Genomic DNA, 21,745 nt, shown 5'->3' with positions numbered 1-21,745 from the left:
AGTAACATCCACAGTATCCCTGTCTGTTGAAAGAGATGATTAAAAGAGGCGCAGGGACTCTTGGAGCGTGGGTTGGTGACCATGGGCCCCATAGCTGAGTCCTGTTTGTTGTGTTCTTTTTTACTTAATTGTGCCAGGCTCCTTACTTTAATTTTATCTAAACGACCTCTGTTGGGTAGGGTTACGGTACGTAAGTCGACCATCGCCAGATCAGTTGTAGGACTATTAGATATATTCATTAGGGCACAAGGAAGGAGTAGAGGTGCGAAACACTCTAATCCTGCAAGTTGTCTTATTCTGAAAATTTGGTGTAGTGCAGTATCCCATTTTCCTTCAAAATGCAAATATATTTCACATTATTATATCGGGCTCGCCCACATTATAACGATGCTTAAGACTCAATATGGCCGTCGCAGCAAAGGATTGTGGTACCGTGTCCAGACCTTGTACAGAATGCCACAGTCCTGAATGCCGCTTAGTGGTCCTAACCCTGGGGGTGATTTGCTTTGGTCACAGTCCCTTGGTTTTGTCACTAGCCCAAATGATAAATTAATACATTTACAGAATGCTAGAAAGAAAAAAAATGACAACTGGAGACAAGATTTTTCTAATGTTATAAGCAAGTGGAAATTAATGAAATCTTACTTGGAATGTGTCTCAGAGGAGAGATGTATTCATAGCGATGTTCAGGAACCCACCATACCACCCCCACAAGTACATTTACTTTTATAACCTAATGAAGAGAATTACACACCATTATCATTGCTGAAGTAGCTACTTGCATCCCTATTGGCCAACGTAAAGTGGCACGTGATCTCATTCCCGTCAATTATAATAACCGTATTCTGTTACCAATCCCAACACAATAAAAATGCGCTGCTATTGCCTCCAGTCCCACTTTGCTTGACCCTATATCACTGGTCTTATCCAGGTCCTATACCGGCCGCACGGCAAGAACCAGTTCAGACCAATAGTGTAACAATAATCACCACCACTATCATCACCTATCGGAGCACCACTCACTCATTAGTTTCTAAGTAGAGAGGTTGGCAGCATTGAGCACCGCCTGATAACATCCTTATGTCATGAAAGAAAGAAAAGTTCCACCCAATCAATACACATAAATACACATACATACCTTATATGTTATAATAAATGTATATTGATTGGGTGGAACTTTTCTTTCTTTCATGACATTTGGTAATTATCAATGCAGAACAAAATGAAATTTATTAACCAAGATAATCAAGATGACAACATCCTTCCCGAGAAGGCCGCGAGCGTGTAAACCACCACTGTCTCAATCTCTATGTACTGCCTGCTCTATGCTATGCGGTTAACATGCATCTTAGCGTGAGCTCTCAGTATCACAAACCTCCGTTAAGAGCGCCAGCTATCGCACCCAGCTTATCTCCATACCCACGTTGAGTTCAGTTCCCGCGTGTTTACTTAGAGTATTTATGTGTGTGTTTCTGGCTGTAAAATGGTGAATTGTTGTGTTCCTCTCTGTAAATCAAAAGCAAGGGAATCCAAATTCTTCACGTGTGAGGTTTCATGAAATCCCCTCAAGTAAATAATTTAGGAAAAAGTGGCTTAACGCTATATCAAGGCAAGGATCAAAGGAGGGTAGTGAATGGATTCCATCTGATTGTTCTCGTGTTTGTAGGCTGCATTTTAGTAATGGGGATTACCGAGAAAACTGTAAGAGAAAGATACTGAAGCCAAATGTTGTACCTATCCAGTTTTGTAATTATCTCTTCAAACGAGAAAAATAGCTCCATGAAAGAGCAGACAGCGACAAAATATTAACAAATTCTAATGTTCTTCAACCGCCAGAAATACCTTGGATATCGAACATGAAATTCATGTGAACAATGATGTCTCAATCCAAGTCGATATCCCATCGAGAAATAAGGAAGCAGTCATCATAAGATCATAAATCAGAGGCTCCGATTGAGAATTCTTAGAATGCGAGAAAAATTGATGAAGAAGGATAATGAACTTAACGACTACAGAGGAAATTCAAAGACAGCCTAGAACTTGATCATCTGAAGAGAATAAAGGAAGCAGCTAAAGAGGATGATCAAAAGGCCGTTTCTCTTTTAGATCAAATCAATAATTTCCGCAAGACAGAACCCATGTGGTCAGAACAAACAATAAGGAACTGTGTGGTGTGGAGAATAGTATCCCCAAAAGGTCATGAATACGGGAGGACTTCTAGTCTAGTGTCAGCTCCATTGCAAAGTACTTTGGACAGGTACATGGGAAATGTTGAGTGTGGTGTCGGGATTTCCCAGTTAGTGAAGGAAAGACTTAAATCCAAATGTGAAACTCTCCAACCAACAGAGAGGATCGTAACAGTGATTGCCGGTGAAATGACTATTAAAGAACGGCTCCTCTACGACCGAACCAGTGACAAGTTTTTAGGCGTGGTCAATGCTGATGATGTATACAACACAGATATTGGAAAATCTCCACCTCTTGCGAATAAGCTGTTGTGTTTTGTTTAAACGGATTTCCAAAAAAGTTCACTGTTTCTGCTGGTTACTTCCTTGTTAAAGGCTTACAAGGCTCCGATCTATTCCCTTTCCGATCCTATCGTCTCCATAAGAGCTATGTGAGTCGGTGCGACGTAAAGCAGATTATAAAGAAGAATAGGCATTATGTGAATTTTGGGCCACACTTTTTGTTTGAATCACGTTTTATTTTTATAGGAGTGGTACAACATTTGTGGTAGATAACTGCAAACCAGTTTGTAATAGGCTTTAATAATCTTTATACCCCCTGTGGGTGGAAAGTGTAGAGTAACATCAACAGTATCCCCGTCTGTTGAAAGAGGTAATTAAAAAGGGGCCCAGGGTATCTTGCAGTGCAGGTTGGCAACCATGGGGCCCTTAGCTGAGTCCTAATTGTTGCAGTTTTTTTTCACTTAATTGTGCCAGGCTCCTTACTTTAATTTTACCTAAACGACCTCCGTTAGGTAGGGTTACAGTACATAAGTCGACCATCGCCAGATCAGTTGTAGGCACCGTCAAATACTATTAGATATATTCATTAGGGTACAAGGAAGGAGTAGAGGTGCGAAACACTCTGTTCCGTATTTAAAAAAATCAATCCTGTTTTGAAAACAATACATGACATTGTGATACCATCCCTCTCACAGTGCGCTTTGCTGAAATGTGATGTTCCAGTTCACGAGCAAATGGTCAGCGAAATAGTGATAGAAAAATTTGTACGTTCACTGCTAGTAAATAATCGGTAAGGAAAGGACTGAAAAAGGACTGATAAGTGAGAGAAATTTGTAAATGTAAAAAGAAGGCGTATCAGAAATTACTCCAGAGTGAAACAAATAGTTGTTGAATCCATGAAGTTGTGGGAAGATTTTGGTAATAACCTGGAAAGGCTAGGTCAAGCAGCAGGAAAACCTTTTTGGACAGTAATAAGAATCTTAGGAAGGGAGGGAAAAAGAAAATGAATAGTGTTTTTGGTAAATCAATACGGTCAATATGAAAATCACTTGAAATCAGGTGAACCCATAACAGATCTCAGGGAAGCACTGGAGAGGTGGAAGGAATATTTTGAAAACCTTGTCAGTGTCACAACCGAGTTCATAGGGAGGAGAACAATGCTGTTGGTGAAATTATGCTTGAGGAAGTGGAAAAGGTGGGAAATAAACTTCATTGTCATAAAGCAGCAAGAATAGCTGAAATAAGACCTGAAATTGTGAGGTACAGTGGGAAGGAAGGGATAAAATGGCTTCACAGAATAACAACATTAGCACGGAGTGTAGGTAAGGTACTGGTACCTTCAGATTGGACAAAACCAGTAATTGCACGTATCTATAAGCAAGGGAACAGGTAGGTTTGGAACAACTATTGAGGTATCTCATTAATCAATATACCAGGTAAAGTGTTCACTGGCATCTTGGAAGGCAGGGTGCAATCAGTGCTGAGAGAAAGTTGGATGAAAACCAGTATGGCTTCGGACCACAGAGGGGCTGTCAGGATTAGATTTTCAGTATGTGGCAGATAATTTAAAAATGCTACGAGAGGAATAGATAGTTATGTTTAAGATGTCGACCGCCAGAAAGAAAGAAAGAAAGAAAGAAAGAAACGAACGACAATGCAATCGTGCGTAAATGTCTGCGCTGAAAAAGTGGCGTATTATCTGAACTTTTGCCGAGATGCATCGTTAACGAGCGTATTGTTAAACCTAGAAAAACACTACTTTGAATTAATGGAATTAATGCCGGGACCAGAATATTTTATCGTTCCAAAGGGAATTATTGTTGTATGGCGATTTCACTGCACCTAAATTTCAGAAAAATCCGCTGTCACATAACGCCCACTTGAGAAGAAATCTCGCATACCTTTCGTAACAGCTGCACAAAGTTTTATAGCCTTCTCTACAGCTGATCGGAGCTGGCCAATAGGAACAAAGATAATGGTGGCAATTCGTTCTTTCAATGCCGTCCCGCTTTCAATTCTCTTATATAACTAACAATACATATGGGGGCAGGATGGTGGGTTTCTAGCAAGCGTAGAGGTAGGGCCTCTCCTCTCTGCTGCGTCAAGTATTGTAAAACATCACTTTTCAATCTTTCTTAACGGAAGAGTCACCACAAGCAAGGGTATGCATATAGGTATTTTAGAGTGCTTGTCACCCTGACAAATACTATTTTAGGCCCTCCCACCTATGTTACTCGAAGTCTAAGGATAGTATCTAATAAAACTGGATGTTTAAGAGTTAGGAATAGTTGATTTTATATCTACAAAAATCATCATTTGTACTGTTAAATCATAAGGTAAACATTGAAACCATACGCTAACAGGCTTACAGCAAGAACAATGTTTACATCACAAGCCGATCTACTAGGTTAAGATCTAGGAAGTTCTCGATTAGATTCTTTCCAATATTCCAGTACTTACCTCTGAACTTAGAAAGGAACCAGCTGTCTAGCTATATGCACAGGAAAAGTCTTCATATGAGCCAATTATTTTGAAAACATCATCCTTTTATTCTTACAAAAGACTGGGAACCAAGCGTATGTATGATATGATGCGAACTAGTGATGAATGCCTCATTCGCGAATCGGATCTTCTATTCTATCCTCTTTGAACCGGATCTTTTGAGCGGCTCTTTTTGATGTTTAACTGCAGGGGGGTGACAGTCGCATAGATCCTACGCTTCCGAGGGCTAAGCCCAGACTGAGTAATTTTTCCCTACGACCAACATGCTTCGAGGTTGTACCTGACGTCACTTCACCAAACTTCACGTGACAAATATGGGAGCTCCTATTGGTAGAAACAACTCCCGATTGCTATTGGTCGATTTCGAGTTGAGAATTCCCGGTCGATGGGGCAGTTTGTCGCTGTCGTAGTTTGTAATTATGTGTTTTGAAGTTGCCAACCCGTTTTTAATTTCGTTTTCACTATATGCGGGTATGTTATTAATAACAATAACATGCGTAACACATATTTATGTCACGTTATGGTCTTTCGGCTGAAATAAATTCGTAATTATTGCTTTGATAACCACGTGTGAGACCAGTCTACTTTGTCATCTTTGTTTATCTTTATTTTCGTTTTCATGCTCTGCGGGTGTTTTTCAGTGAAATTCTGAGTGGAATTTCTTGTTTGAAGAAGTAGAAGATATTTGAGGTAAGAATTCCTTATTATTCTTGTTTTATTAACCTCCTGAGGCCGGAATATAAAATGCATATCACACCAATTAAAATGAAATTCCAATAAATATAACACCGACTTTTCGGCCTACTCAGAGTTATATTTAGTTTATTGTTTAAAATATTTTTTGCGGGATATTTGATTCTATTTTAAACAGTGTCCTCTTAAAAGAACACTAGGCCACAGGAGGTTATGTAAGTTATTAAGTTGATGATTGATAGCTGTTTCTGTTCCCCAAAATATCTTTTTTTAAAGTTTTTTTTCGTGGTGGTTGTTATTAATAACAATAACATGTGTATCATACTTATTTATGTCATGTTGTGGCCTTTCGGCTGCAATAAATTCTTAATTTATTAAATTCAGTTGATGTAGTCCTATTATTTCTGATAAGCCACTGTCGTTTTGATGGTATTGAATTTAGCAGTAAAAGTATAAACTGTAGATAGTGCTCTTAATTATTTCCTTCTATTTCTTTTTATTCCTTAGATCATGCATGGAAAGTGCCAAATTTGTGGGATATACACCAATAGCGAAGAGTTCTGGCAGCAGGGAATCTTATCTTATTTCACCATTTCCCTGTTCCTAGACGTGATATTTGCAAAAAGTGGCTGGACATTGTGGGAATCCGAAAGTTGCGGCAGCTTTCTTCAAAGCAGCTGAGGAACCACACTATGTGTTTGAGACATTTTCGCTGCTCCAGCTATCCAGGACCTCTATCGAAGATACTGTCTCAGATAGAAGTAAGTAATTATTATCATTATTAATATTATTAATGGTCACAGTACTGTGACATATCAAATTTTCCTGTTGTTTATTTCAAATTGCTCTCTGGAGGTAATTATGGTAAATTCAACAGTGGCAGACAAGGTTGAACCTCGCTTCTCATAATGAAAGTCACTGTAATGTCCGTCATACCTAGTCTTGCCTTACCTAGCAAGTTGAAAAGAGCAAAATCAGTCCTTTAATATCCCTCAATACAGTCAAGTGCTTAACGAATTTTGGTGGACAGCATGCTCAGTGTAATTTTATTCCTGTTATTCCTACCTTAAGAACTGTAGGAAGACCATAATAACTATAGATATATTTATAAATGAATGATGATTGCATTCACTGTAGTAGGGGAGAAAAAAATTCATATCTTAGTGATTTTTTTTTTTTCCATATAGATGTGCCTCGACATAAGTCTGGACGTCGGTCAGGTCCTTCGGCTGCTATGAGTTCCGCTGCTGCTGCTCCCACTGCCTCCACTCCTGTTACCGGTACTGCTGCTACTTCTACCACTGTTACTATCACTTGTAGTATTGCTGTTTCTACTACTACAGCCAATAGTGATACTGTTGAACCCTTACCAAAATGCTTAATTCCTTTTCATTTCCTACAGGCATTGGCACGGCTTTCTTCTAAGTGTTAGAATCTCGAGTCAGAACTGTGAGTAGGCTAGTGATCAAAAAGTTTGGTCCCTCATTTGTAATGAAGTTTCTTTGTCTTCTAGACTTCATTACAATGTTACTTTGGATTAAATTGGTGGGTACAAAGGCTATGGACACCTAGGATGTACCAATGGATTTGCTGTCATGCCACCGGGCGAGTTGGCCGTGCAGTTAGGAGTGCGCAGCTATGAGCTCGCATCCAGGAGGTAGTGGGTTCGAACCCTACTGTCGGCAGCCCTGAAGATGGTTTTCCGTGGTTTCCCATTTTCACACCAAGCAAATGCTGGGGCTGTACCTTGATTAAGGCCACGGCCGCTTCCTTCCCACTCCTAGCCCTCTCCTGCCCCATCGTTGCCATAAGACCTCTCTGTGTCGGTGTGACGTAAAGCAACTTACAAAAAAAAGTTACGTCCCGCGAAATCGACTGCTTGCATGCTATTCCACGCTAATCCAGACACTGCTCGCGCACGACACTACGATGTAACTCGTGCAATTATGCTGACAATGATGAAGATTTTTCATTTAAATAAACAGTTTTACAGTGTTTACATTTTAATTTGGAACACATAATGACTGAAATATGTGTAGCCTCTGTAGCTCAGGTAGCAGCGCGGTGGCCTCTCACCGCTGGGTTCCGTGGTTCAAATCCCGGCCACTCCATGTTAGATTTGTGCTGGACAGGGGGGAGACGAGACAGGTTTTCTCCGGGTACTCTGGTTTTCCCTGTTATCTTTCATTCCAACAACATTCTCCACTGTCATTTAATCTGTCAGTCATTAATCATTGCCCCAGAGGAGTGCGACAGGCTTTGACAGCCGGCACAATTCCTATCCTCGCCACAAGATTGGGCCTCATTCATTCCATACCTGGCCAGCCCCGTGGTGTAGGGGTAACGTGCCTGCCTCTTACCCGGAGGCCCCAGGTTCGATTCCCAGCCAGGTCAGGGATTTTTACCTGGACCTGAGGGCTGGTTCGAGGTCCACTCAGCCTACGTGATTAGAATTGAGGAGTTATCTGACGGTGAGATAGCGGCCCCGGTCTAAGAAGCCAAGAATAACGGCCAAGAGGATTCGTTGTGCTGACCACTGACACCTCGTAATCTGCAGGCCTTCGGGCTGAGCAGGGGTCGCTTGGTAGGCCAAGGCCCTTCAAGGGCTGTAGTGCCGTTTGGTTTGGTTCATTCCATACCTGACCCGGTCACTGACTGGAAAATAGGTTGTAGGTTTTCAATGACTGAAATATGTATTAATATTATGTAAACCTAGTGAGTTAGGAGCACGCAGCTGTGAGCTTGTTTTTTGGGAAATAGTGGGTTCAAGCCCCACTGTACCGGGCGAGTTGGCCATGTGGTCAGAAGCACGTGGCTGTAAGCTTGCATCCCGAATCCGACTGTCGGCAGCCCTGAAAATGTTTTTCCGTGGTTTCCCATTTTCACACCAGGCAAATGCTGGGGCTGTACCTTGATTAAGGCCACGGCCACATCCCTCCAATTCCTAGGCCTTTCCTATCCCATCGTTGCCATAAGACCTATCTGTGACGGTGCAACGTAAAGCAACTAGCAAAAAAAAAAAAAAAAAAAAAACATTGTCGACAGCACTGAAGATGGTTACCGTGGTTTCCCATTTTCACAGCAGGTAAATGCTGGGGCTGTACTTTAATTAATGGCCATGCCTGCTTTCTTTCCACTCCTAGCACTTTCCTATCCCATCATCGCCATATGATCTATCTGTGTCGGTGTGATGTAAATTAACCTGAAATATTGTATAATTAGCAGATATCTAGGTTATGATAGCCGGGCGGTCCGTGAAAGTTCCTAGGGAGAGCACTGTGTATGGGTTCAATATTGTTGAAGACTTAAAATTAAACAATTTCAATTTGCAAAATCGTAATGATTGGGTATTAAAGTTTTTAATTTTGTATTACAAAACACCCAGCACGTAGGCTACACAGTGTGGTCACATATCTGTGAGATTGCACTTGGGCAGTGGTGTGTTCGAGTCCCACTGGCGGCAACAGTGAAGATGGTTTCCCTTCTTTGCAATAGGCAGGCAGATATACTAAGGCCGTACCTTAATTAAGGCCACAGCTGCTTCCTTCTGAGACCCATTCCATCGTTGCCATCAATCGGTGCTATATAAAACTCATAGCCAAAAAAATGAGACATCGTTATGAAGCCCATAACATGATTATAATTGTTCATAAAGGTGGAAAACAAGTATATTCATGTTCTGTGTTCTTATTCAAAATATGCCAAACATCTGCATGTTTCAGGCTCCATTTGTCTTAATTGCATTCATAATGACTTTTGTAAATTCCTGCCGTAGAGTTGTATAATCGAACATTTTATTTAAACTTCATGGGACATTTTTTATTATTATTAATATTATAAGGAGCATTAAGCATATCTGCTAAATGGGAAGTGAAAAACTGTGACGTTATTTTTCAGAACAATGAAAGTTTCAAACGTGTGGTTTACTGTCCTCATAGTCTGTTCCTTTATATGAGCTCATAATTTCTGTAGAATTGTGTGATAATGATCAAATACTCAAGTGGAAGTGTCATGTGGTATTGTCTGGATGAATTTTATAAAGAAGTCTTAGTTTTGGTTTAAGCATCCATTTCGAACAAAGGTATTTTCACTGAAAATTTTGTATTTTGGAAACAATTTCTCATCAGAACACAGGAAATATTTTATGATCTCTCTCCTCTCTTATTTGCAATTTGTATGCACATCTTCCTCAACTGAAATGTGTACTGGTATGTATTCAGTGTGCAAGTAACTAAATTAGTATTTGTGAATTTTGTGATGTTGGTAACTCATTTTATGTGATGGTAACAATTGTGCAAACTTTCCTTTTTTTTTGCTAGGGGCTTTACGTCGCACCGACACAGATAGGTCTTATGGCGACGATGGGATGGGAAAGGCCTAGGAGTTGGAAGGAAGCGGCCGTGGCCTTAATTAAGGTACAGCCCCAGCATTTGCCTGGTGTGAAAATGGGAAACCACGGAAAACCATCTTCAGGGCTGCCGATAGTGGGATTCGAACCTACTATCTCCCGGATGCAAGCTCACAGTCGCGCGCCTCTACGCGCACGGCCAACTCGCCCGGTCAAACTTTCCTTACCGTAGTTCTCCCCCTGTGAGTGGGGGCAGTAGAATAATACCCACGGCATCCCCTGCCTGATGTAAGAGGCAACTATAAAGGGTGCCATGGGAGCTCCGAGCTTGGGTAGGCATCCGTGGAGCCCTTAGGTGAATCCTGGCATTGCTTCCACTTGTGCCAGGCTCCTCACTTTCATCTACCAAAATCCCATCTACCTCGGTCACCACCTGTTCTTTTCTGACCCTGACTGTATTACGTATGGAAGCCTAGAGAGTCTTATTTTCACGCCCTTCATGGCCCTGGTCTTTCTTAGGCCAATACCTCCATTTTTTTCGTAGTGTCGACCCCCTTCGATTTCTTCTCTCCGATTAATATATAGAGGATTGTTGCCTAGTTGTACTTCCTCTTGAAATAATAATCACCACCACCACCACTCTTATCGTAGTCGGTGCGATAAAACTGATTAAGACAGAAATGATCGGAAATTGCATTCTTTATAACTTTTGTTATGTAGTTCTTTTCAATAGGACCAATCATCCAGGGTGAATAAAATTATTTATAGCCTACATTGTAGTGGCATATTCCCCGACATAAAATACCAATTTTCAATGAATTCTGTTCAGCCATTTTCTTGTGACAGAAATTATGAAAATTTAACACCCGGATAGTACGAGTCCCTGTGATTAGTACACCTAGGTAAGGAACACCATAGGTTTGCGTTGCCTGTAAATGGCGCCGCAATGTGAGAAACGCCATGGGTGTGTGTTACATGTGCGCATTACATTACCTGTGAGTAGTACCATCCGCGAGTCTACGCTACTTTTGATTAGTATCGCAACATGACAAATACCGTGGTTGTACTTTCCCAGCGATAAATACCATTATGAGGGGCAGATGACCTGGTTTTTGGACCCCTTTAGATTACAAGCATCATCGATTCAGGATTGTGCTTTAGAAGCAGTCCCTCGGTCAGTAATACTTCTGCTTAACGCTAGTTGCTGGCAATGTGGGGCATTACAGGTCGAATCCACTGATTGTTCTAAATTCATATCCATCCATTCATTCTTCGTCATTGTGTTTTGAACCCTGGTCAGTAGATGATTTTGGACTTTGAAATTGTTATTATATTTATCTCATTTCATACCATTAGGGGTCGATGACCTAGATGTTAGGTCCCTTTAAACAACAAGCATCATGGCAAGGAGATTTGTGGTGAAGGCGAGATGTTTGGTGGCCTTGACATATACTAGGAACTGTCCCATCATTCACCTTACTCCAGGCGAAAGGAAAACCGTTCTCAGGACAGCCAGTGGTAGGGAAACAGCCTCTTTCTGTGTCTCAAATGCAGAGGTGTAAAGCCATGGCCACCCTTCCTCTGTTCGGTTGGCCGGTCAGAGTGCAGTGCTGTCAGACCACGGATTAGCCTACTCTGCAACCACTGACACAGATTTCTGCCTTTGATGTACAGTAGGTACAAATGGCGCCGTATTTGAAGTGAATTTCCACCGCCTTTGACTGGCATTTTGATTAGGTCACAGCAAAGCCCCTTGCACACGGTAATGTTGTGGAAGGTAGCAGCATGTTGTTCATAATACTGTACATAAATTAGCGACCAATTCCTTGAACGTAGATCTTAATGGGTTGAGCTATTTTGTGACGTGGCATGCGATTGTTTTGTGCTGGATCAGCTGCCATATTATTGTACGTAGATCCTGATGCTACATATTTCTTTCAATTTATTGGAACTCTCCCCTGCGGATGGACTGAAAGGAAGCATTATTTGTACTTCCTGCATGTTGTAAGAGGGGAACAATCACAGAATCTGTAATCGCTTTCTTGTCTTTTAAGCCCATATACATATTCATGATTCTATCCTTTTCCATGTAACAGAGAAATATAGATATATCTTACTGTCACATGAAATAGAACATTTTTAAGTACTGTAAATACAAGGATTGCATACATTTTTGTAGCTTGACATGGTTTATTATCTAAATGCAGATGACTGATTGAATGATATGCTGTGTTTTGATGCAATATGTAGGAACAGAGTATGTGCTATCCTGTCTTGGTTTCTTCAAACACTACTCTGCCAGAGACTTGCCATCCTCTAGCAGATACAAAAGTACAAATCTCAATATTCCTCAGTGTGTGGCCCTACATGCCTCATTTGACAGACTGAAAGATGTATCATATAGTAAGTTTCTTGAGATAATACAAATGATGTTGCCATAAGCTTTTGACTTGTGTTAGACTCCAAAAAGAGAGAAAAGTATTTATTATGTTGTAACTTGACAGTTCCAGTCTTTCTTTCATAAATGAATGATTTTGTGTTGTATTGTATTGTTTTCTGGCTGATGAATATTAATTCATGATTAACACTACTGAATGTAACTTAATGAAATTATGATATACTATGATCACAAAAAATTTGTGGCAATTTCTACACAATTTTTATACCTGTAATACTGTGGATAGTAGGTAGAATATAGCTCCATAAATCAAAAGATCATGTTTAATTTCAATTTACCTTTGAATCCTACAAACTCCCTCCTTAGCATATGAGTTTCCTTTAATCATTTTGGTTCCTGTGTATAGCTTTCTTTCTTACATTGTATTTATATTTCATTTTCTGCATAATACTATTGACTATTGAGGTTGGCTCAGTGTGTGTTAAAGGGGACCGAGGTACGAGGTGATGTTAGTGTCTATTTCTGTCGTAGTTCATAATCAGAGATAATTATTGCCAATCCCACTCACCTTCTGGTCACTTCCTCCCTCCCACCCTTTGCAAGTTAGCTCCTTTTTTCCTCAGCAGAAAAAAGCAGCACAGGTCAGTCCAGTTAATCCCTTCCTTCATGGCTTTGTGAATTAGTAAAAATAAAATTATAATAAGCAGCACAGGCTGGTAAGCTTCTTTTCTCCAGCAAGAAAAAAAGAAAAATAGAAATAATAATAATAATAATAATAAAGCACAGGCCAACCTTTAGGTGTATCATTGTTCAGAATGAAGTATTCCAAAAAAAAAAGGTAAGAGAAAGAAAGGAAAGAAGAAGAAAGATATGAAAGAAAAGAAATGAATATATTTAAGAGAGGGGGTGGGAGGGAGGGAGGGTGAGAACCTGGGTACCCGACGCGACCCGCGCTAAACGATTTAAATCGCCCGCCCGGTAATTTTAGTTTTTCCCTACGACCACTACGAGCGCTAACGTGCAATTCCTGGTAGTCGTTGCGTCAGCCGCTGTGTACGGAAGTTAAAAATAACGTTGAGTGTCGACTCTTACTTATTCTCTTTGTTTAACTGAGCTGAATTAGTGAGAGGCAAGAGCACTGCCGAGCCGACTTGATCTATCGGTGTAGTTAGCTTCTTCTCTTTAGTTATTGGATTCCACTAGTCACTGGTCATTAAAATAATTCTGTAGTAAACAGGTTTAAATAACTTTATGAGATATCTTCTTATGTATATTAATATTTCAATACAGTTGCATCAGGGACACAACGCCAATGTGATCGATCCATAATGGAATTTGACTACTGACAAACTGGACCGAATCACATATAAGGGTTAGTTTTTGCAACATTTACACTGTTAGTTAACTGTCACGTTAAGAAAAAAATCATTTCTGATCCACGAAATATTTATGGGCCGATGACTTACAAGGTGGGAAAAAAAAAAAAAAAAAAAAAAAAAAAAAAAAAAAAAAAAAAAAAAATGCCGCACGTGGAGGTCGGCTTGCGGTTCCTCGTCGAAATTCACGACAAAAGTTTATCTTGCAAAACCTAGTCCCACTGATAGGTTTAATAGAAATATGAGTAAAGAAACGAGGCTCTGGCAACGCTGTAACGGCGTGCAGCGTGGCCAAGCACAGGTCGCATGAACTCGGCGCCCTGCCGGAGCTGTCTCATTAGCTCAAAGAGACGAGGTAATAATAAAGCCAATACGTAGAACATAATAGTGGATACAGTAACATCGTCTCTATCCAATGCAGTACAAGGAAACACAATACAGTACAGTACAGTAGGTAGGCTACACTGAATTGCCCATTATGCTACGCACAATAATTCCATAGTGTACGTGTGACGTCCAGTCTTATCTTCAGAGAGCTGGTACGTACACTTATGAGCACCGCAGGAGCATACTTTGTCGGACCCTACGAAACACACCTGCATCCACGATTGCCGATGCAGCATGCACGCGAGCTATTAGGTCTTGTACATCCATAGGTGGAGTACTATAAACATGTTCCTTTAAGTGTCCTCACAAATAAAAATCTAGTGGATTAAGGTCCAGGGAACATGGAGGCCAGAAGATTGGACCTCCACAACCAATCCATTTCCCTGGAAATGCTTCATTTAACCAGTTACACACAGCCATTCCAAAGTGTGGCAGTGCACCATCATGCTGAAACCATAGCTGTCGCCGAACACCAAATGGAATGTTTTCTAAAGCGCCAGGCAAAGTATTGACCAGAAATGTATGATAGCGGGGCGCATTCAACTTTTCTGGCAATAGGTAAGGGCCTAAAAGCACTCCTCCAACGATTCCAGCCCGCAGGTTTATGCCAAAGCATGCCTGTAAGCCACATTCACGGGTGACGTGGGTTGTGGTCAGACCAATACTGGGTGTTGTGATGGTTGAAAATATACCTTCCCGAGCGAAGCTACATTCATCACTCCATATCACATTCTTTATAAAATGTTTGTTATCTTCAACTTGTTGAAAAAGCTATTCACAGAACTGTACTCGTTGAATGCGGTCTTCTGGCCGCTGTTGTTGAGTTAACGTGTATTGATATGGATGCAGTTTTTCGTCGTACAACATGTCAACAGCCAGCTTTTGAGATACCTGGAATTGCCTTGCAATATCATGGGTACTTCGCCGAGGTGATTGGTAAACGGCTTCAAGAATGTCGTCCTCTGTCCACTACTTGTGGACGAAGATTACCGGTTTCCTGCAGGCGTTGCTCAAGGTGATGAAAAACATTCTTATCGGGATGGCGCCTTTGAGGGTAGCGTGCTGCATACTCACAAGCAGCAGCAGAAGCTTGGTTATCAGATGCACCCAACACTAAAAGGATATTGACGTATTCGCCGTTTGTGTACTCCATCAGGAAGCCACCCTACATGCACTTGACAGGACCCATTATGGTTGTGCAGTGCATGGTTGGTTGACTCATGCGTTCAGTTGAATGAATCACACCGTCATTTGTTTGACTATTGTCATGTGACAACAGGATGTCATGCTTACAAATGCAGTTACACAATGAGAACTAGGGTTCTGACGTCACACAAACAAAAGAAAAAACCACCCCGACGTAGATTCGAGCCGTAGCTCCATGGTGCATGTGGGTTTGATAACCGATCCATCTACTCAGTGAGCTGCGATGGTGGGTACGGTAGAGGGGGATGATGCACGTTTCTCTATTACATTCCGATGTGCTGCAGAATATGACAGTGTTGCCAGCTTCTCGTTTTTGACTTGTTTTCCAACAGCACCAGATCCGATTTGGCTATAGAAACTTCTGTCTTGCAATGGCATGAGGAATCACATGTCGACCTCCAAGTGCGGCATTTTTTGTTCACCCTGTAGATGTTAAGCCCCTTTAAAAAACAAGCATCATCATGTATATTTATGACATTGAAAAAAAGAAACGGGCGAGTTGGCCGTGCGGTTAGGGGCGCACAGCTGTGAGCTTGCATCCGCGAGATAGTGGGTCTGAACCCCACTGTTGGCAGTCCTGAAGATGATTTTCCGTGGTTTCTCACTTTCACACCAGGCAAATGCTGGATCTGTACTCCTAGCCTTTTCCTATCCCATAAGACCTGTTGTAAAAAGAAAACAGTTGAGTGTCCCAATTCTTTCCCATATATGCATACTCTTTATACAAAACAAATGTCCAGGGGTACATTGCGTGATTTAATCTTGGTCGTATGATTGTGGCGATGAGTCGTCTTGCGTATTTACCAACTGCAGACAATGGTTTTGTTTTCTTTAATATTTCAAATAACTGCCTCCTTTGTTTCTTGATTTTTTTTTCATTCTTTATTCCATTGATTCCAAATGTGTGTAAAACAATATTCCCAGAAGTTTGAATGTGGAAGCGCTGATACGAAGGTGGTTTGAAAAGTCCTGCAAAGTCCGAGAGATGGCACCACCGGTATGTATCGAGGTCATGTTTAGTTAGTAGCATCTCTTGAATGAACACACACCAGTTTCAGTCATATTGGTCTATTTCTTTGTGTTTGGCATTCGTGTGAATCAAGGAAGTCGAGTGATTTTCAAGAAATGGACGAAAAAGAATTTCGTGTGGTGATTAAACATTACTCTATGAAAGGCAAAACGCCTCAGGAGACTAAAGAGAAGCTTGATGAACATTATGGTGACTCTTCACCTTCGATTAGAACAGTTTATAAGTGGTTTCAAAATTTTCGGACTGGCCATATGGGCACAAGTGACGCTGAACGTTCTGGACGGCCTGTGGAAGTTACGAATCCAGAAATCATTGATCAAATCCATGATACGGTGATGGATGACAGAAGAGTTAAGGTGCGTGAGATTGTTAGTGCTGTGGGCATCTCGACTGAACGGGTACATAATATTTTGCCTAGTATCAAACATGGACAAAAGCCATTTTGTTAATTTTTCAGTAGAGCCACATTTTTTTTTTCTCTACGTTAAACCCCCGTTACATGTATGGACATTTTTGTGTGTCATATTTCCAGCCCTATGGACAAGAAAATCATGGTCGACACTTAGGAATTTCAGTCTAAGTCAATGTAAAACACGTTCAAATATGACATCGTCCATTTCTGAAACCAAGATTGGCTTTTGTCCACGTTTGATACAAACATCCATGTAATTGTCCACTTTTGAACGAACTATCCCAATATTTGGAAAAAGAGTTGCAGGATGGCATGGAAGTAAACTTCTATTAAACAAATATAATTAAAATATGAAAGAAACAAGGCTATTCTTATACTTTGTTAACATTTTAAATATATCTTTCAGTTCTTGCTTCACTGTATTTCTGGGCAAATAACCTCTGGTTCATCACAAGGGCCTTCAAAACAATCACATTCATAAATAATCATTAAGAGCTTGTTCATTTTCGCTACAAATGTTCTTATTGATGACTTCGACATACCACTTAAGAGAGGCATTAATTTCCAATCTTTTCCGAAGTGCTTTCCTAGTAATTTGTCAACATCTTTAAGTTTGGGTTTACATTCATGCCAATATCAGTAGGTAAAGGATTCATTAACATTAGACTTACCTGTCATGCTGTTGTGATCTTACGCTCGATACCTGTTTCCAAATACCGAGTTTGATAGCTGCAGTCACTTAAGTGCAGCGAGTATCCAGTATTCGGGAGATAGTGGGGTCAAACCCCACTGTCGGCAGCCACGGCCACGGCCACTTCCTCCCCACTCCTAGTCCTTTCCGGTCCCGTCGTCGCTATAAGACCTATCTGAGTCGGTGCGACTAGAAAAAAAAAATGTTTCCAAATAGTAGCCTACTTCACCTTTAACTACAACATTGCCTTTTTTCGGGCTCCTGAGTACAATTCTTTTACACTGTGAAATCTTAAAATGAAGTTGACTAGCAGGCACACTTTACCAGTCAGAAAGACCTTAAGAAGATGACGACCTTGAATCTGAGGATCGACATGGTTCAGTGCTAATCATTTCTTCAGAGTCCGACTCATTGGCTGAACGGTCAGCGTACTGGCCTTCGGTTCAGAGGGTCCCGGGTTTGATTCCCGGCCGGGTCGGGGATTTTAACCTTAATTGGTTAATTCCATTGGCACAGGGGCTGGGTGTATGTGTTGTCTCCATCATCATTTCATCCTCATCATGACGCGCAGGTCACCTACGGGAGTCAAATAGAAAGACCTGCACCTGGCGAGCCGAACCTGTCCTGGAATATCCCGGCACTAAAAGCCATATGATATTTCGACATTTCAACATTTCATTTCTTCAGAACATACTAATGCACATACCCTGTGAATATGAACTTCCTATCTCTAGTCTTTCAAGGTGTTCTGGTTTTTATGAACATGAGTGTATGCATCAAATTGTGTCGAAGTGATGAATTTTGTTTGCTTTCAAGAAAAGTGGCAGTTTCTGACTTAGTTTCTTGATTGCATGATTCATTTCTTCTTCCCACATGCTTGCAGTTATTCTAGGAAAAATGTGGCTTCAATACTACTTTGTTGGGTTTCATTTTGAAGTACAAGATGCTGCTTGTTTGTACTATTCATTCTGAAAATGTTTAAAATCATGACATCTTGCTTAGCAGTCTTAATTGTACATCTGCAATTTCTTTTGAAGAGATTTACTAACTACTGCCCTTGTCCGGCCCCGTGGTATAGGGGGCAACGCATCTGCCTATCACCCGATGGCCCCGGGTTTGATTCCCGGCTGGGTCAGGGTTTTCTAATTGTAATGATTAATATCCCTGGCCTGGGGACTGGGTGTTTGTGACATCCTTAATCTTCCTTTCCTAACACACAACATTCTACACTACCATCATTCCAATTACATGCAGGTTTGTAGAATATGGTGCCAGTAGGACCAAAAATTCCACATGGGTCGACACCCCGAACAAATAGCATTTAAAAAACAAAAACCAACTACTGCCCTTAAAAATACTGTTCCTATATTTCTACAATTTGCCTCACAAAATTGCAAACACATATTCTTTTGGATAAAACAGAACGACTAGTTTGATTTTGTCATTGTTTCAAAGGTTTCATAGTTGTAGCTGTCACTTCTTTATGTTGAGGAAAGTTTGTTAATACTGAAGGTACAGATTTAGGCAGAAGAAACCTTCTTGTTGTGTTCACATTATAATTGTCTGCTCAAAAATGTCTACCACAATGATCATTCTGAAGGAATCCACACAGTACCTGGTTAATCAACTTGTCGAGAAACAGCTAAAATCCACTTTTATGCCACTTCTTGATTAACAGGAAAGGAATAAAACAAAATGTATTTACATTTTCATAAGATATACAAAATGGTACACAGCAGTGAATCATTTTACAGTAATACTCATTAAAGTAACCACTATTTGCAATGTCTGTTTTTGAGTTAAAACGGTATGAATGCTGAAGTTAGGGTGATAAAATGCAGTTCTAGCAACAGCTGGTGGACTTCATGGAGCATCATTTTTAGGGCAGAACTGCTTGCTTTTCCTGGCTTTGAATATAGTCTAGGCCAATGGTATTCAAACTTTTTGGATGGCATACCCCCCGAAGTAGGAGTATATTGCGATTACCCCAGAAATAACAAATGATTGTTGCTGGATTTCAAATAATATTAACTATCACTATCATCATCATCATCATCATCATCATCTCCCGCAGCTTACCCTGCTTGCTCAGGGTCCCTGCTCGCGCTAGGGCATGGAGGAATTGTAGCCAGGGATTTAAGGTCGCTTGCCCTTCCTGACACCATGGGAGAAACATGTTTCTTCTCGTGAGTGCATTTACGAGGTACAATATTATTAATGTAACAATTACTGTTGTTCTATGTACGGTGCTAATGATGAAAAATTGAAGTGAATGAGCAGATTTCAAGATAAAAAATGTAAAAAATAAAGCAGGACAAGTAAGAATTTTTACATGATGTTGTTTGAGTCATCATTCCATAGGCTGGTTTAATGGAGCTCCCCATGCCACCCTATCCTGTGCTAATCTTTTCATTTCTATATAACTATTTCATCCTACATCTGCTCCAATCTGCTTGTCATATTCATACCTTGGTTTACCTCTACCATTCTTACCACCTACACTTCCTTCAAAAACCAACTGAACAAGTCCTGGATGTCTTAAGATGTGTCCTATCATTCTATCTCTACTTCTCATACAGTTTAGCCACATCGATCTCCTCTCACCAGTTTGATTCAGTATCATTTCATTCGTGATTCAATCTATCCATCTCACCTTCAGCATTCTTCTGTAACACCACATTTCAAAAGCTTCCATCAATGCCACGCTCCAGATGAAAGTCTTCAGAAACATGTTTCTAATTCTTATATCAATGTTTGAAGTGAGGAGATTTCTATTCTTAATTTTATGCCCTCGTTACTTCTGCCATCGTTAGTTATTTTACTACCCAAGTAACAATATTCATCTACTTCCTTTAAAACTTCATTTCCTAATCTAATATTTCCTGCATCACATGCCTTCGTTCGACTGCACTCCATTACTTTTGTTTTGTACTTATTTATTTTCATCTTGCACTCCTAACCCAAGACTTTGTCCATACCATTCAGCAATTTCTCCAGGTCTTCTGCAATCTCAGATAAAATAACAATATCATTGGAAAATTTCAATGTTTTGATTTCTTCTCCTTGGATTGTGATTCCCTTACTAAATTCCTGTTTGATTTCCTTTACTGCCTGTTCTATGTAAACTCTGGAAAGGAGAGGGGTGGGGTGGGGAACTGCAGCCTTGCATCACTCCTTTCTGGATTGCTGCTTCTTTTTCAAAACCCTCGATTCTTATCACTGTAGACTGATTTTTATATAGATTGTAGATAATTCTTTGTTCTTGGTATCTGATCCTAATCACCTTCAGACTGTTCAACATATCGTCACAGAGTGCCCACTCCGAAGATTCAGTGGGACAATAAAGGATATCCACGAGGCCAGTGATGAAGCTGTGAGTTGGCTAACAAAACTGGACATTCAGCTTTAGCAGCAATGCAGATATTGATGAGCTCAAATGTATAAATATAGTTAATAACCAAATTGTAACAATGTATCCTCATGCCATACGAAATAAATAAATAAACCTTCAGACTCTCAAATAGCTCATTACAATTGGCATTATCGAATGCCTTTTCTAGATCTACGAACGCCATGTACGGAGGCTTGCCCTTCTTAATTCAATCCTCTAAGATCAGGCGTAAAGTCAGGATTTTTTTTTTTTGCTAGGGGCTTTACGTCGCACCGACACAGATAGGTCTTATGGCGACGATGGGATAGGAAAGGCCTAGGAGTTGGAAGGAAGCGGCCGTGGCCTTAATTAAGGTACAGCCCCAGCATTTGCCTGGTGTGAAAATGGGAAACCACAGAAAACCATCTTCAGGGCTGCCGATAGTGGGATTCGAACCTACTATCTCCCGGATGCAAACTCACAGCCGCGCGCCTCTACGCGCACGGCCAACTCGCAAAGTCAGGATTGCTTCACATGTTGCTACATTTCTTCTGAAGCCAAATTGATCTCCTCCTAACTCAGCTTCAACTTGACTTTCCATTCTTCTACATGTTAAAATTTTGCAGGCATGAGATGTTAAGCTAATGGTGTGGTAGTTTTCTCACTTGTCAGCACCATCTTTCTTGGGAATAGGTATAACAACATTCTGCCAAAAATCAGACAGCACTTCTCCTGTCTCATATATCTTACACACCAAATGGAATAACCTTGCCCAGCTGGTTTCTCCTAAGGCAGTCAGTAATTCAGAGGGAATGTCATCAATTCCAGATGCCTTGCTCCTATTTAGGTCTCTCACAGCTCTTA

At 40.7% G+C, this 21,745-nt stretch overlaps 1 protein-coding gene and 1 long non-coding RNA gene across 2 annotated transcripts in view; one reads left to right on the top strand and one right to left on the bottom strand.

The window, feature by feature from the left end:
- The window catches only part of LOC136885589 (uncharacterized), a 58,238-nt gene extending 53,185 nt beyond the window's left edge, over positions 1–5,053 (bottom strand). Inside the window, exon 1 of the mRNA XM_067158256.2 lies at positions 4,929–5,053. The gene's annotated coding sequence lies outside the window, so the exon portion shown is untranslated. The remainder of the gene's footprint in view (positions 1–4,928) is intronic.
- A 300-nt stretch (positions 5,054–5,353) lies between these two features.
- Positions 5,354–7,392, top strand: LOC137503003 (uncharacterized). Its single transcript, XR_011018979.1, has 3 exons — positions 5,354–5,660; positions 6,171–6,424; positions 6,851–7,392. It is a non-coding gene; the product is annotated as an uncharacterized lncRNA (long non-coding RNA).
- The last annotated feature ends 14,353 nt before the right edge of the window (positions 7,393–21,745 follow it).

Source organism: Anabrus simplex, chromosome 14 (assembly GCF_040414725.1).
Source record: "Anabrus simplex isolate iqAnaSimp1 chromosome 14, ASM4041472v1, whole genome shotgun sequence".
Lineage (NCBI taxonomy): Eukaryota > Metazoa > Arthropoda > Insecta > Orthoptera > Tettigoniidae > Anabrus > Anabrus simplex.
This window is presented reverse-complemented; position numbering and strand designations above follow the sequence as displayed.